Below are 13901 nucleotides of genomic sequence, written 5' to 3'. Positions count from 1 at the left end.
AGCTCTGCTGTTCCTCATGAATTAATGCAAAGTACTATTGTTTTTCTATTCAATTCACACCTACTTCTTCTCTAAGATATACACTCGTTCTTCAACCTGATGAATGTGATGATCCGTGACACTCATCATCATTCTCACCTATGAACACGTGCCTGAAACCACCTCTGTTCTACTTGCAATAGCTTGAATGTGTATCTCTTGGGTTTCTAATATAAGATTAGAACCTTCGTGGTATAGGCTAGAATCATTAGCGGTCATTCTTGAGATCCAGAAAGTCTAAACCTTGTCTGTGGTATTCCGAGTAGGATCTGGGAAGGGATGACTGTGACGAGCTTCAAACTCGCGAGTGTTGGGCGTGTGACAGACGCAAAAGGATTAATGGATCTTATTCCAACATGATCGAGAACCAACAGCTGATTAGCCGTGCGGTGACAGCGCATTTGGAACATTTTCACTGAGAGGACGGGAAGTAGCCATTGACAACAGTGATGCCCAACATAAATCTTTCCATAGAAAGGAGTATGAATGATTGGAAGAAGGCAATAGGAAAGCAGAGGTTCAGAAGGAACAAAGCATCTTCATACGCTTATCTGAAATTCTCACCAATCAATTACATAAGTATCTCTATCCTATTTTATGTTTTTATTCATCTTTTAATTATCAATTCTCCATAACCATTTGAATCCGCCTGACTGAGATTTACAAGATGACCATAGTTTGCTTCAAGCCGACAATCTCCGTGGGATCGACCCTTACTCACGTAAGGTTTATTACTTGGATGACCCAGTGCATTTGCTGGTTAGTTGTGCGGAGTTGTGACAAAGAGTTGAGATTACAATTGTGCGTACCAAGCTGTTGGCGCCATTGATGATCACAATTTCGTGCACCAGTGTGCCAAGGCATGAGGGAGCAAGATAAGAATTTGTTGGATGCTTCAAGCAACGGTTCTTTGTCAAAGTATAGGACGGCGGAGGAGGCATGGCAACTCATCACCGACTTGGCCGAATCCACTCAACATGCTAGATGGAGAGTCAACCGTCCAAAGACCGTGAATGAAGTCTCTTCTATTGGTGAGACCGCTACCCTTACTAAGACCTTGTGTGAGATGACAAGCCTTCTAAAGCAACCCAAGTGAATCAACAACAACCTCCATCCCAACAACAACCTTCTCCTCAAAACCAACAATGTCAACAATTGGTCCCCCAAAGAGTGTGTGGTATTTGCTCATGCTATTCCCACTACACGGACGAGTGTCCAAGTCTCCAAGAAGATAACACTCTTGCGGCTACCCACAATAACTATACTCTTTTCAAGGACTCTTCTCATTTTTGTAAATCTTGTTCCAATGCATTAGATTTGGTAACATCTCCAAGAAGGACGAAATTCCCCAACAAACCATGCTATTTTGTGAGATTTTTTATGTGTGGGGAATCGACTTCATGGGGCCATTTCTCTACATTCTACTTGCCGTTGATTATGTGTCCAAATGGGTGGAAGCGATACCCACCCGGACGGATGATGCTAATGTGGTCCTTTCTTTTGTGAGAAACAATATCATTTGTAGATTTGGGTCGCCACGAGCAATCGTGAGCCACTAAGGTTCACACTTTTGCAATAAGAGAATGGAAGGAATCATGAAGAAATATAGCATCATGCATAAAGTAGCCACGGCCTACCACCCACAAACAAACAGCCAAGCCGAGGTTTCCAATCGGGAAATTAAACGCATCTTGGAAAGGATTGTGAAACCTAATAGGAAAGATTGGAGTGCTAACCTCACCGACGCATTATGGGCCTACCGAACGGCATACAAAATGCCAATTGGCATGAGTCCCTTTCAGTTGGTATATGGCAAAGTTTGCCACTTACCAGTGGATATAGAGCACAAGGCATATTGGGCCATCAAGGAGTGTAATCCAAGTTTGGGTGGAGCCAGAATTGAGAGGAAGCTACAACTAGCGGAGTTGGAATGTTTGAGGCTTGAAGCTTATGAGAACTATAGACTTTACAAGGAAAAAATGAAAGCCGTGCATGATAGAAACATAAGAGGCAAAGAATTTAAAGCCGGTGATCTAGTCCTTCTTTACAACTCTAGATTGATATTGTTGCCCGGAAAACTAAGGTCAAAATGGGAAGGCCCGTATCAAGTAGTAAAAGCGGAACCCTATGGGGTTTACCATTTATGCCATCCCTCAAGTTCGGATATCTTCAAGGTCAATGGGCACCATCTCAAGTTGTGTCATGGTGAGAAAATGAAGAGCAACAAAGAGATTGAGGTATTCCTTTTAGAAGATGCACCTCTTGGCAAAGAGCAATGAGCTATGGAAGTCCAACTTAAGGACATTAAACAAAAGTGCTAGGTGGGAGACACCCCACCATGGTGAGATCTATCCTTTTTACCCTTTTGTATATAGTTTTTAAACTCTTGATTGGTTTGCGATTGCTTAGCTATAGTCCTATTTGATTAGAGTTAATTGTAAATACGTAGGATATTTTACTCATGAATACTTGCATTGATTTTTCCATGAATGATTTGATTGGGTGGTAAAAGAACACCCCCTTTAGGTTTTGCATTAATTTTGGGTGTTCTTGGCCTCTTTGGCTTGTTTGGCCAGTGAATACATGATAATTAGGCATTCTTCTATTCATTCAGAAAAAAAAACCACGCGTGCGCGCACTATGCGCGTATGCGTTCATTGGTCCTCGCAGCTCCTGGACAATTTTCCAGAGAGTTGTGCAAATTCTGGGCCAGCTTTGGGCCCTGGGCATAACCAGCATCACGCGTGCGCGCACTAGCTGCGTACGCATCCATGGCCATTCGCGCAAAAGCACGCGTACGCGCACTAGCCGCGTACGCGTCCCTACTGCGATTTGCGATCCTGGGCCATTCCTCCCGAGAGTTGTGCCCTGGTTGGGCCACTTTCATGCCATTGGCCCAGCTCAACTCACCCGTAACCAATCGACGCGCAAGCGCACTATGCGCGTACGCGTCGATTATCAAATTCTATTTTCTGGTACTTTTTCCCGAGAGTTGAGCCAAAGTTGTGCCCAACCTATGCTGAGGGCACAACTCACATGCACGCGCATGCGCAACTGGCGCTCGCGCGCACACCCCTATTTCGCCACTTCACGCGTTCGCGCACCGTGCACGTCCGCGCCCTTACTGACTTTCGCCCATGCACGCACGCGTCGGTTCCGTGAACCAATTGCATTAGAGCGCGCCTTTCTCCTTCAATTTTCCTTCTTTCTTCTTACCACTACCCTTCTTCTTCACTTCCACCCTCTCTTACCATCTCTACCACCCCTTCTCTGCCACCACCGGCAGTAACCACCACCACCGGCGGCAACCACCACCTCCGGCAGACCCACACCTCTCTTTTCCCTCTTCTCTCTCTTACTCATCACTACTTTTCTCTCTCACCTCCATACCCTATCTCTCTCCTTCCTCTCAAGGTACTCCTCATTTCCACATTTGTTTGTTTTTCCTTTTCATTCTTTCTTTTTCTTAGTTACATTCTCTTACTCTCCCTCTTAGTTAGTTTCATTCATGTTTTCTTTGTTTGTTGAATTTTCTTTCCTTCTTTCTTTTCATTCTCTTATGGGTGTTACAAGTGGAGATTACTTTTGCATTGATGAGTTTGTTTGATTTCCTTGCTTTCATTTGTAATTTGTGGTGTGATATGATGATTGATGATGCTTTATGGAATGTTATATTGTCTCCCAACTCAATCTTTCTCATAAGAAGGGATGCACACCAAGTGTTTGATGAAAGACCCACATGACTTTTTGGAGTTGCTTTGACTTAATGTTTTCTATCCTGGTTTTCTTTCTCATTCACTTGTTTGTTCATATGTGCATTGAGCATCTACAACTCTTGCTTCATTTTTTTTTACATGCTCATCCCATATTTCTCACTTCTTGTTGTTGATGTTGATAGTGTATGCTTCTCATGCTTCTTGTTTGCATGCCTATACTACTCATGCATCACATGCTAGTGATTAACCAAGATTTTCATTATAGCCTTAGTCTCATGTTACAGCTGTCATGTGTCTAAGCCACTTATCCTTTTATGCTTTATCACTAGCATGCTTATTCTTTCTTGGTGCCTCTTTAAGCTTAATTTCACCACTTCTCCTTCTTTTCTAGGATGGTGATCAAAAGATTTTCACCAAGATTTTCATTATAGCCTTAGTCTCATGTTACAGCTGTCATGTGTCTAAGCCACTTATCCTTTTATGCTTTATCACTAGCATGCTTATTCTTTCTTGGTGCCTCTTTAAGCTTAATTTCACCACTTCTCCTTCTTTTCTAGGATGGTGATCAAAAGAGACAATGGAAAGGCGTCCAAGAAGGTACCCTCACGGTCCACTAGCAAAGCACAACAAGGACCTAAAGCCAAGTCCCTCACCAATAAGACAAGGAGAGTTGCTAACATTGATGTTTTCGAGAAGGACAATCCGGCAAGGGATCCGAACAAGTTCCCCAACCGCTATTGCGAACTTGTCTTCCCCTTGATCAAACCGAGGAACTATCATGCGGAGCCCCTTCTAGCCCCTCCGGCTCATGTCATACCACTCATCATGCCCCGTATCGAATGGCGGCAATGGGAGTTCCTATTGAGGAAGCCACGGGAGGCGAACTTGTCTTGGGTGATTAAATTTTACACCAACTACCACTCCTCTTCCCTTACATCGGTATTTGTGTGCTGACGGCAAGTTCCCGTCATGGAGGAGGCTATTCAAAGTGTGCTTAAGACCGGACCATTAGCGGAAGGGATTGATGCTTATCAAGAGATTCTGTCGGCACGGTGCCAATATGCATTTGATTGGGATGCCATCCTCAAGGTCATTGCTATACCCGAATCATTCTGGATTCGAGGAAGGATGAGACCCCAGCCCAAGGGCATCACCGCACATTTTCTCACTAGAGAGACTCAAGCATGGGCCCAAATTCTAGCCCACTATGTGCTTCCAAGCACCCATGGCTCATCTATCACTGTCGAGTTAGCCCTATTGGTTTGGTGCGTCCACACAGAGGGACCAGTGCATATCCCCCATCTCATTCGCCAATCTATGGGCCACATCCACACTAAGGGAAACCTTTGTTTTCCCGCTCTAGTGATCGACTTAGTTGCTGCAGCCGGTGTTCCCCAAGAGACCAAGGATAGAAGGGCCATGATCCCGGTAGATGGCGATGTTGTTCCCAACGGGAGATATTTTTACCCTCCTGCGGACACCAAAGAGCCAAACTTAACCATCCCCATGAACATCCCATCCACCTCATCCGTACCACCAAAGTCATCCTTGCAACGCCTAGAGGATCCCCACAAGAAACTTGACTGTTATGAGCAGCGTAACCAACACCGTTACGCTTTTGTCAAGGAGCTTCTAAGTTGCCTAGCACCACCTATGGAAGAACCAAAAATTTCCACGTCCACCAGCACCGATAATGAGGAAAGGGATGATGAAGAGGCGGATGGACACTCGGAAGCCGATCAACCACTGCGTCTCACTCAAGGCACGGAGGACCGTGCCAATTTCTAAGTGTAAGGAGGTCGGTCGGCCGACCGGTCTTCATAGGTAACACCCGAATAAACTTCTTGAGTCACTTTTGTTAACTAGGATAGATTGCATATTAGGTTTTTCATTTTTGGCATCTTTTGCATATTAGTATCTCTTAACAAATCCACTTGGCTAGAGTAATAACGTCTCTCTTAGAAAACTAGAATTTTAGGGCAACCCTACCATTTTAAAATTTAAAAATCTTTTGATGCTTAGCTTGTTTAAAGAATGTAATTTGGAACATGGATTTTGAGCCAAGAACACAAGCAAGTAAGTTTTGAGCCTGATGGTGTGGTTACATCTTATAACCACTTATTTTCCCTTCTTGTGTGCATTTTTATCTCTCTATGAGTGCGATCATTAATTTGTTTAATTCTATATGTCCATTATTCCTTGTATTCATGCATTTACATGATCGAGGCCATCATTTTATTTAGCTCACTTACCCAAATGGCCTTACCTTTTATCCTCCATTGTTAGCAACTTTGAGCCTATGCTTAACCCACTTTGTTCATAATTAGCACATTACAAGCCTTAAAGCGGAAAACAATAAAAGTCCTTAATTTGTATCTTTGATTAGCTTAGTCTAGTGTGTGTGTGTCATTCAAGTGTGGGAACCTTGGGACATTGGGTGAATAAAAGGGTAGTTTTGTGTCTTTGTTGTAAATATTGGGAATTGGGTACATGCTCATGTGTAATGAATGTGAAACCTTATGCATTGATGTTCTTGTATATAGAAAGAAAAAAAAATAAGAAAAGTAAAAGAAAAAGGAAAAGAAAAAAATACAAAAAGAAAAAGAAGAAAAGAAAAAAAAGAAAATAAAAAAAAAAGAAAAAAGGGACAAAATGCATGTAAATTGCATGGTTTTGCTTTCCCTTCCTTATTTTATGATATATGTGAAAAACATGTTTTCTATGCTTTAAAAATATTAATCTTAATTACCCTTTTATTACCATTCGATGCCGTGATTCGTGTGTTAAGTATTTTCAGATCTCATAGGGCAGGAATGACTCAAAGGATAAAAGGAAAAATACAAAAATGGAAGGAAAGCACAAAAATGGAGTTTTGAAGAAAAGGCAGCGACGCGAACGCATGGACGACGTGAACGCGTGCCTAGCGCGAAAATGCAGCGACGTGAACGCGTGGATGAAGCGGACGCGCGCCTTAAGCAGAACGCAATCGACGTGTATGCGTGACCGACGCATATGCGTGACAAGGAAAACTCCCAGATGACGCGAACGTGTGACCCACGCAAACGCGTGACAGACGCCACGTACAAAAATCTGCAAAAAACGCCCCCAGCGATTTCTGGACCCTTTTTCGGCCCAAATCCAAGCCAGAAACACCGAATATAAGCCAAAGAACGGAGGAATCAAAAGAGAGACGAAAAAATACAACTGAATAATTCACAATTTTAGGTTTTAGATGTAGTTTTTAGAGAGAGAGAATCTCTCCTCTCTCTTAGGATTTAGGATTAGGATTTCTCTTATTTTTAGGATTGCTTCTACAGTCACAGGTTCAATGTTCTTTTAAATTACTTTCTAATTTATTTATTCTATTATTTTAATTGTTATTTATCTTTTCAAATTGGCTTATGAACTTTTCCATGTTAAGATTTGAATGTTCTATTTAATATAATTTGAGGTATTTCAGACTAATAATTGTCTTATTCTATTTATGATGATTTCAATTCAATTTAGATTTATTTTCCCCCTTTGGCTTGGGTTAAGTAATTTATAATACTTGAGTTATGAAACTCAGCTGTTGATTGGAATTGGAATTCTTTGCTGGTTAATTTGTACTCTGATAACGTTAGTCTCTCCACAGGAGTTGACTAGGACCTGAGGATCAAATTAATTTGTCCACTTGACTTTCCTTTGTTTAGCAAGGGTTAATTAAATGTGGGAGCTGAATCTAATTCTCTTCACACCTGATAAGGATAAGTAGGATAGGACTTCAATTTCTTATACCTTGCCAAGAGATTTTATTATTATTAATTTAATTTTCTTGTCATTTGAATTACTTGTTCCTTATTTCCAAAAACCCAAAAATAAACAATTTTCCATAACCAATAATAAATCATATTGCCCTGCAACTCCTTGAGAAGACGACTCGAGGTTTAAATACTTTGGTTATAATTTTTTATTGGGTTTTGTTACTTGTGACAACCAAACTTTTGTAAGAAAGGAACTCTTGTCAGTCTAAAAGCTATACTTACAACGCGAATCTATTTGTGAAAATTCTAGATCGCGCGAGAGTTTCGTTCTTCAAAATGGCGTTGTTGCCGGGGAGTTGCAACTGTGTGCCTTATTATTGGTTATTGTAAATATTTTCTTTTGCTTGTTTATTTCTTTTTATTTTCGTTTTAATTTTTATTATTTAATATGAACTCTCACCCCTATCACTTTGAGTTTGGTTCTAATAATGTTAAAAGGAATGGAAGCTATAAAAGGAACATGAATCAAGGTCAAAACAATCAGAGATGGACGGAGCCACGAGGATCTGATCAACCCTTTAGGCAACAATACCTTCCAAACTATCATGGACGACGACCATTCAACAATGCATGTCAAAACAATAGTTATGATGGACCCCCTTGTAATTACCGACAAGCCCCATCATACACCTATGAACCACCTCCTCAACATAGCTTTGAACCACCACACTCACAAGCCAACTATCACCATTCACCTCCATATAACCCTAACCCGTATCCACCCCAATTCCAACCTAATTACTTCCAGGAACCACCACTCCCCTATGCACCATGTCCATATCCATCACTCCAAGAATCAAGGGAGCAACTTAAGGAAACATTTGACAGATTTCATGCAACACTTCACCAATTAAATCAAGCGATAAATAGACTACCTTCCCGACATTTGGACACTCATGAAACCCCCATGGATTCATGTGGACAAACTAATGAAGAATGCAGCATGAAGGAGATACTAGAAACCCCACTGGACAGTATAGAGCATGATTTTATACTAGAACAAGTGGAGGAAGCTGAAATTATAGAAGAAGAAGAATTGGTTGAAGACTTAGGAGACGCTGAACCTCCATGGGAATGCAGAATTGTGGAGAACCCCGTTAAGAAATTTACAATCGTTGCTAAAGAGGATAGTGTGCAATCTCCAAGGCAAGAATCTTATGAAGAACTAGACAGAATAATTCAACAAGCAAGTTTCCTTGATGATGAAGACTACGAGTCCAATTCTCCTAGTAATGAACTTGCATCCGCAAGTGAATTCTTTGAGATGGAAGAATCTTCCCCAAGTGAATACAAAGATGATGCAGAGGTAGATTTTTCACAACCTCCAATTTATGACTTAAGTGATGAGGAAGATATCGAGGACTTCGATCAAGACATGGTTGCAATTGAAGAAATTTGCAAGGAAGTGGAAGAATTCACAGAAGAATACGAGGGAGTAGAGCTTGCAAAATCACTGGAAACACCTATTCCAAGGCCATTACCACCCAATACAACTTTCAAGTGGGTAAAATCCTTAGATTTTATCTTTACTTTTCCACTTGAATATGGTTTGCTTGAAACAGATGGTCAGCTTTGAGCTATTTGCGGCTTTAAGAGTAAAAAGGAAATGGTTCGTGCAAGGATTGGTTTCGAGTTAAATTAAATGGGTATCGGAGAATGTTTGGCCATCTTGGTGAGAATGCAACTTCCAAACCGCCTGGCTGAAAAAAGATAAATCAAGACAAAGGCGGAAATAAGAGCAAGGTTTGGGATCCTGGAATCTATTCAGACATTCAGCACCCCGGGAACCTGAGAACCTTTTTGAATTTACTCAAAGGCTTTACATGCCTAGTTTGGGACCCCGGAGGCTGTTGGCATTCCAAACAGTGGTGGAGATTTTTGGATGAATTCAAGCACAAGCCACCATAGCAGGAAGCTCCTCAAATGTCCAACTTAAGGACTTTAACAAAAAGTGCTTGGTGGGAGACAACCCACCATGGTATGATCGTTCCTTTTTCAATTTTACTTCGTTTTGTTTGTTTTTATTCTATTCTATTTTTATTTTTATTGAACCTGGAATTATTCATAGCATCCACATTGGCATTGCATATTGCATACTGCATAATTGCATAAAAAAAAATCAACCCACGCGAGCGCGCAGGCCACGCGTGGGCGTCGAATGGAAATCGGCGTAAAGATCCAACGCCTAGAAAGTTGGGCTAGAATCGTGTGGCTGGTGTGCGTTTAGCACAAATCAGTCCACGCGTTCGCGTCCCTGACGCGAACGCGTCACTTGCACTACGCACATCCCACGCGAAAGCATAAGCGACGCATCCGCATCGCGTGGATTTTGTGGACCCCCTTGGAAACAGAGAGTTGCACCAAAACGATACTGGAACTGTGCTTTTAGCACAATTTTCAGTGACGCGTTTGCGTGCTTCACGCGTACGCGTCCCTTACCTTTATCCCTATTCACACGATCGCGTCAATGACGCGTTCGCGTCAACACCCTCTTTCGCCCAATTCACGCGATCGCGTGCTCCACGCGTTCGCATGGATTCGAAAACACTAACCCCCAGTCACACGAAACCCTACCCATTCACGCGAAAACCCCACCACCACCCTCCCATCTGCAACCTCTCTTCCTTCCATCTCTCAACCACCAGCCCTCCTCGCCGCCCAGATCCGACCGCCACGCCGCCCCGACCACCGACCCCCCTCCTTCCTCTTCCCTCCCTCCTCTTCTCCCTTCTCCCCTTTCCTCCTCCCTCCACGCCCAACCACCACTACCGCCGCCCCATACCGCGCCACCACCACTGTGCCATCCACCCCCAGACCCCCACTCAACCACCAACCAACCACCACAACACAACACTCACCCCTCATCTCTTCTCTTGCACCTAAACCGCCCTTGCCTCCACCTCGGACCGCCGCCATCCATCGCCGCTGCGTCGTCACCAACACCACCACCATCTCTCTTAGCCTACTTTCTATTTCTACACGCCAGGTTCTGCCAAACACCGATTTCATTTTCCAATTAGTCAATTAGTTGCATATTTTACAGTTTTTGTTCGAAATAGGATAGTTAGAGCTGCATGATTGTAGTGAATTTTAGGTGGTTAGGTAGCTAGGATGTGGTTAGTGAATTTAGGCCTGATAATTGCACCGTTCGTGCTAACTGTTTTTATCCGATTCGCAATTCTGAACTTGATATGATGATGTGCTGTTCATATGTTGTTCTTCATATTTCATGTTGCTGTTAAACTGTTCTTTAATGTTTTTGCTATTTGTTAATCTTTTCAGCACTATTTACTTTCATATGAACTAAATTTTTCTGCTGTTTTACTACCCAGGAACATCCAATTTTAGCCGGAATGCCGCTCAATTTTCTGCAAATGGTTTACTTTACTCCATTCATGTTTTGGTTTAAAAACTCATTATTTTGACTACAACCAAACTAATTCATGAATGCACAGGGCTATCATTATTATCCCCTTTTGTTCCCTGAGTAATATTTGGTTATTGATTATTTTATTCTCATTTTAAACTTACTTTGTATATAGAAATTATCATCAATAAATTGCACTACTTGCTTAAATATGAGTTGATTGCTCCTCATCTTTGTGAATTTCTTGGTAACTAGGAAAACAATTCTCATGCCACTCACTTTAACTTCCTTTTAACTCGTAACCAGCTCCACTTTCTAACTTCTTTTGATTTTTCCTTAACAACTTTAACTTTCTAACTAAAGGCATGATTACTGCTTTTTCTAATTAATTTGAATTCCACTTCTATTATATTTTGGATTGTGATTTTTTAACTCAGCTTTTTAACTCGAATTCAATCCAAAATATACATATATTTACCTCATATTCTGCTTCTATTGCTCTTTTTGCCTTTATGCTTACATTGACAAATTCCTACTTGCCTACTTATTTTCCTACTTTATTTCTTCAATTATATCCTGCTACTTCTGCCTTTCAGGATGTCTGATTCCCAAAGGAAAGAAAAAGACAAGGCTACTACAGGCAAACAAAACAGAGGAGAATCTTCTACCTCTATCTTGGATCTCCTTCACGACGATTCCTGTCGGGAAAAAAACTTTACCCCGCAGGAAAAGGCCGACCAACTCCTCACTGCCACAGATCCAATCAAATTTGCAAACAGATACTGTGAGCTCAAGTATCCAGTGTTTGCCACTGCCAGGAACCTCTACCTGGAGAGATCTCTTAAAATTCTAGAAGAACTCACCCAGTACACCTCCGAACAGATAAAACAAAGAGGCTGGTTCTTCATGGAAAGGAACTTGACAGAGGTCAATGCCTCCTGGGTCAGAGAATTTTATTGTAACTATTTCAAGACCTCCCTGGATGCAGTGAACCTCAGAGGGAAACAGATTTTGGTCACTGAGAAAGCTATTAAGGACATCCTCTGGCTTCAGCCTAAGCCAGATCAGTCTGACGGTTACCAAAAGGCTGAGGGGGATATGAGATACATGAGATTTGATTGGGATGTAGTCAAGCAGAGAATAGCCCTTGATCCTACTGCCCCATGGGTCATGGGAAAGAACACAGTGATGCCTAAGGGAATCAAGTTGATTTACTTGAATGATGAGGCTCGGCTTTGGCAGCAGATCCTAAGTAATTATGTGATGCCAAGCACTCATGAGACAGAGGTGCCCGCTGCTATGATCACCCTCATCTGGTGTGTGATGGAGGGTAAGGACTTGTATCTTCCATGTTTTATCAGGAATTATATGGCCATGGTCCATGTCAGAGGCACTCTCCCTTTCCCTTATCTGATCACCCAGCTAGGCCGCCGAGCTGACGTGCCTTGGGAGCTGGCTGATGAGAAGCCAACTGCTGCAGACTGCAAGAAGATCATTCCTCACAGTAGGAAGTTTCTGGCATTAGGGTACAGACCCCCTTTTCTCACTACCTCAGGTGAGGCAGCCACATCTTCAGATGCCCCTTCTGAGCCTGACACCGCTTCTGAGCCATCTGATGCGGAGGCAGATGATCATGAGGAGGAGGCACATGCCCAGGCTGAGCTGGGAGGACCTGAGCAGGCTGCACCCCACCATAAGGAGCCCCACCAGATCCAGGCCACAGATCTGGAGATTCTTATACAGACAGAGCCTCCACTTCAGCAGGTAGCTCCTACTACACTTATTCAGACTGCAGACCGTTAGCCTACCACAGAGTCACCAGCAGTCCATCCTTCCGGAGATGACACTTCTCACACCCAGCTTCAGTGAGCATCGAGGACGATGCTATCATTTAAGTGTGGGGAGGTCACCATCTCTGGCATACTATTTTGGTGAACCACTCTTCAGACATTTTTTATCCTATTTTGCTTATTTTTCTTTATTTTTATCTTTATTTTTATTTTTTCATCTTATCTTGTCTTTCAGTACTTGCACATTTTTCTGTATTTTTACAGTATTTCTACATTTTGCACTTCAGTTTATATACTTATCTTAGATATTTAGTTTAGTCTAGTTGCAATTTTAGTTATTAAGTCGTGATATAGAACATATAGATCAATTAGTTTAGTTTACCCTTTTTAGCATACGATAACTTGGATTAATTGAAAATAAAAAAAAAGAGTAAACTAAAAACTTTAGTATAACAGAATCACAACAATCCACACACTATATATATAGTAATAAATGATTGGTTAGTTTAAACAACATTTTTTCAAGGAAGAACACTAAGATTTTAAGGGCCACCCTAAGATAAACATTGAGAATAATGGGAACTATTGATTTCTACTTGCATGACATACATAACTGATATATGGTTTTTGAACTAGAGAACACACAACCTGTGAGTTTTTGAGCCTATCTGTATGGTTACATTATTTAACCATGATTATTTTGTTCTTGTGTGTTCGCCCTTCTTTTTTATTCTGGTAATCTTTACTTTGTTTTAATCCATATATCCAATATAGATTATAGATACATACCAAGAGATGATTGAGGCCATCATTTTAATTTTTCCTCACTTATCCCAAATAAGCTTACCTTTTACATCACCCTTGTCAGCCCCCTTGAGCTTTTAATCCCCTCTTGTTCTATAACCACATTACTAGTCTTAAGCAAAAAAACAAATTAAAAATCCCAAGTTGAATCCTTGGTTAGCTTAAGATAGAGATTGTGTATCCACTAAGTGTGGGAAAACATGGGAACATGGGTTGATAGGAAAAGGATTAACTCAATAAAGGTTTTGGGAGCATACTCATACAAAACCAAAATAAATAAAAATACCATGTGCATTGATATATGTTCTGTTTATATTTCAAAAAAAAATTTCTTCTTAGTTAAATAGGTAAATAAGGGGACAAAATTACCCCAATAATAACC

This window comes from Arachis ipaensis, chromosome B1, assembly GCF_059453495.1.
Source record: "Arachis ipaensis isolate K30076 ecotype BB chromosome B1, ASM5945349v1, whole genome shotgun sequence".
Lineage (NCBI taxonomy): Eukaryota > Viridiplantae > Streptophyta > Magnoliopsida > Fabales > Fabaceae > Arachis > Arachis ipaensis.
The sequence above is the reverse complement of the archived record's forward strand: the minus strand, read 5'-3'. Positions refer to the sequence as shown.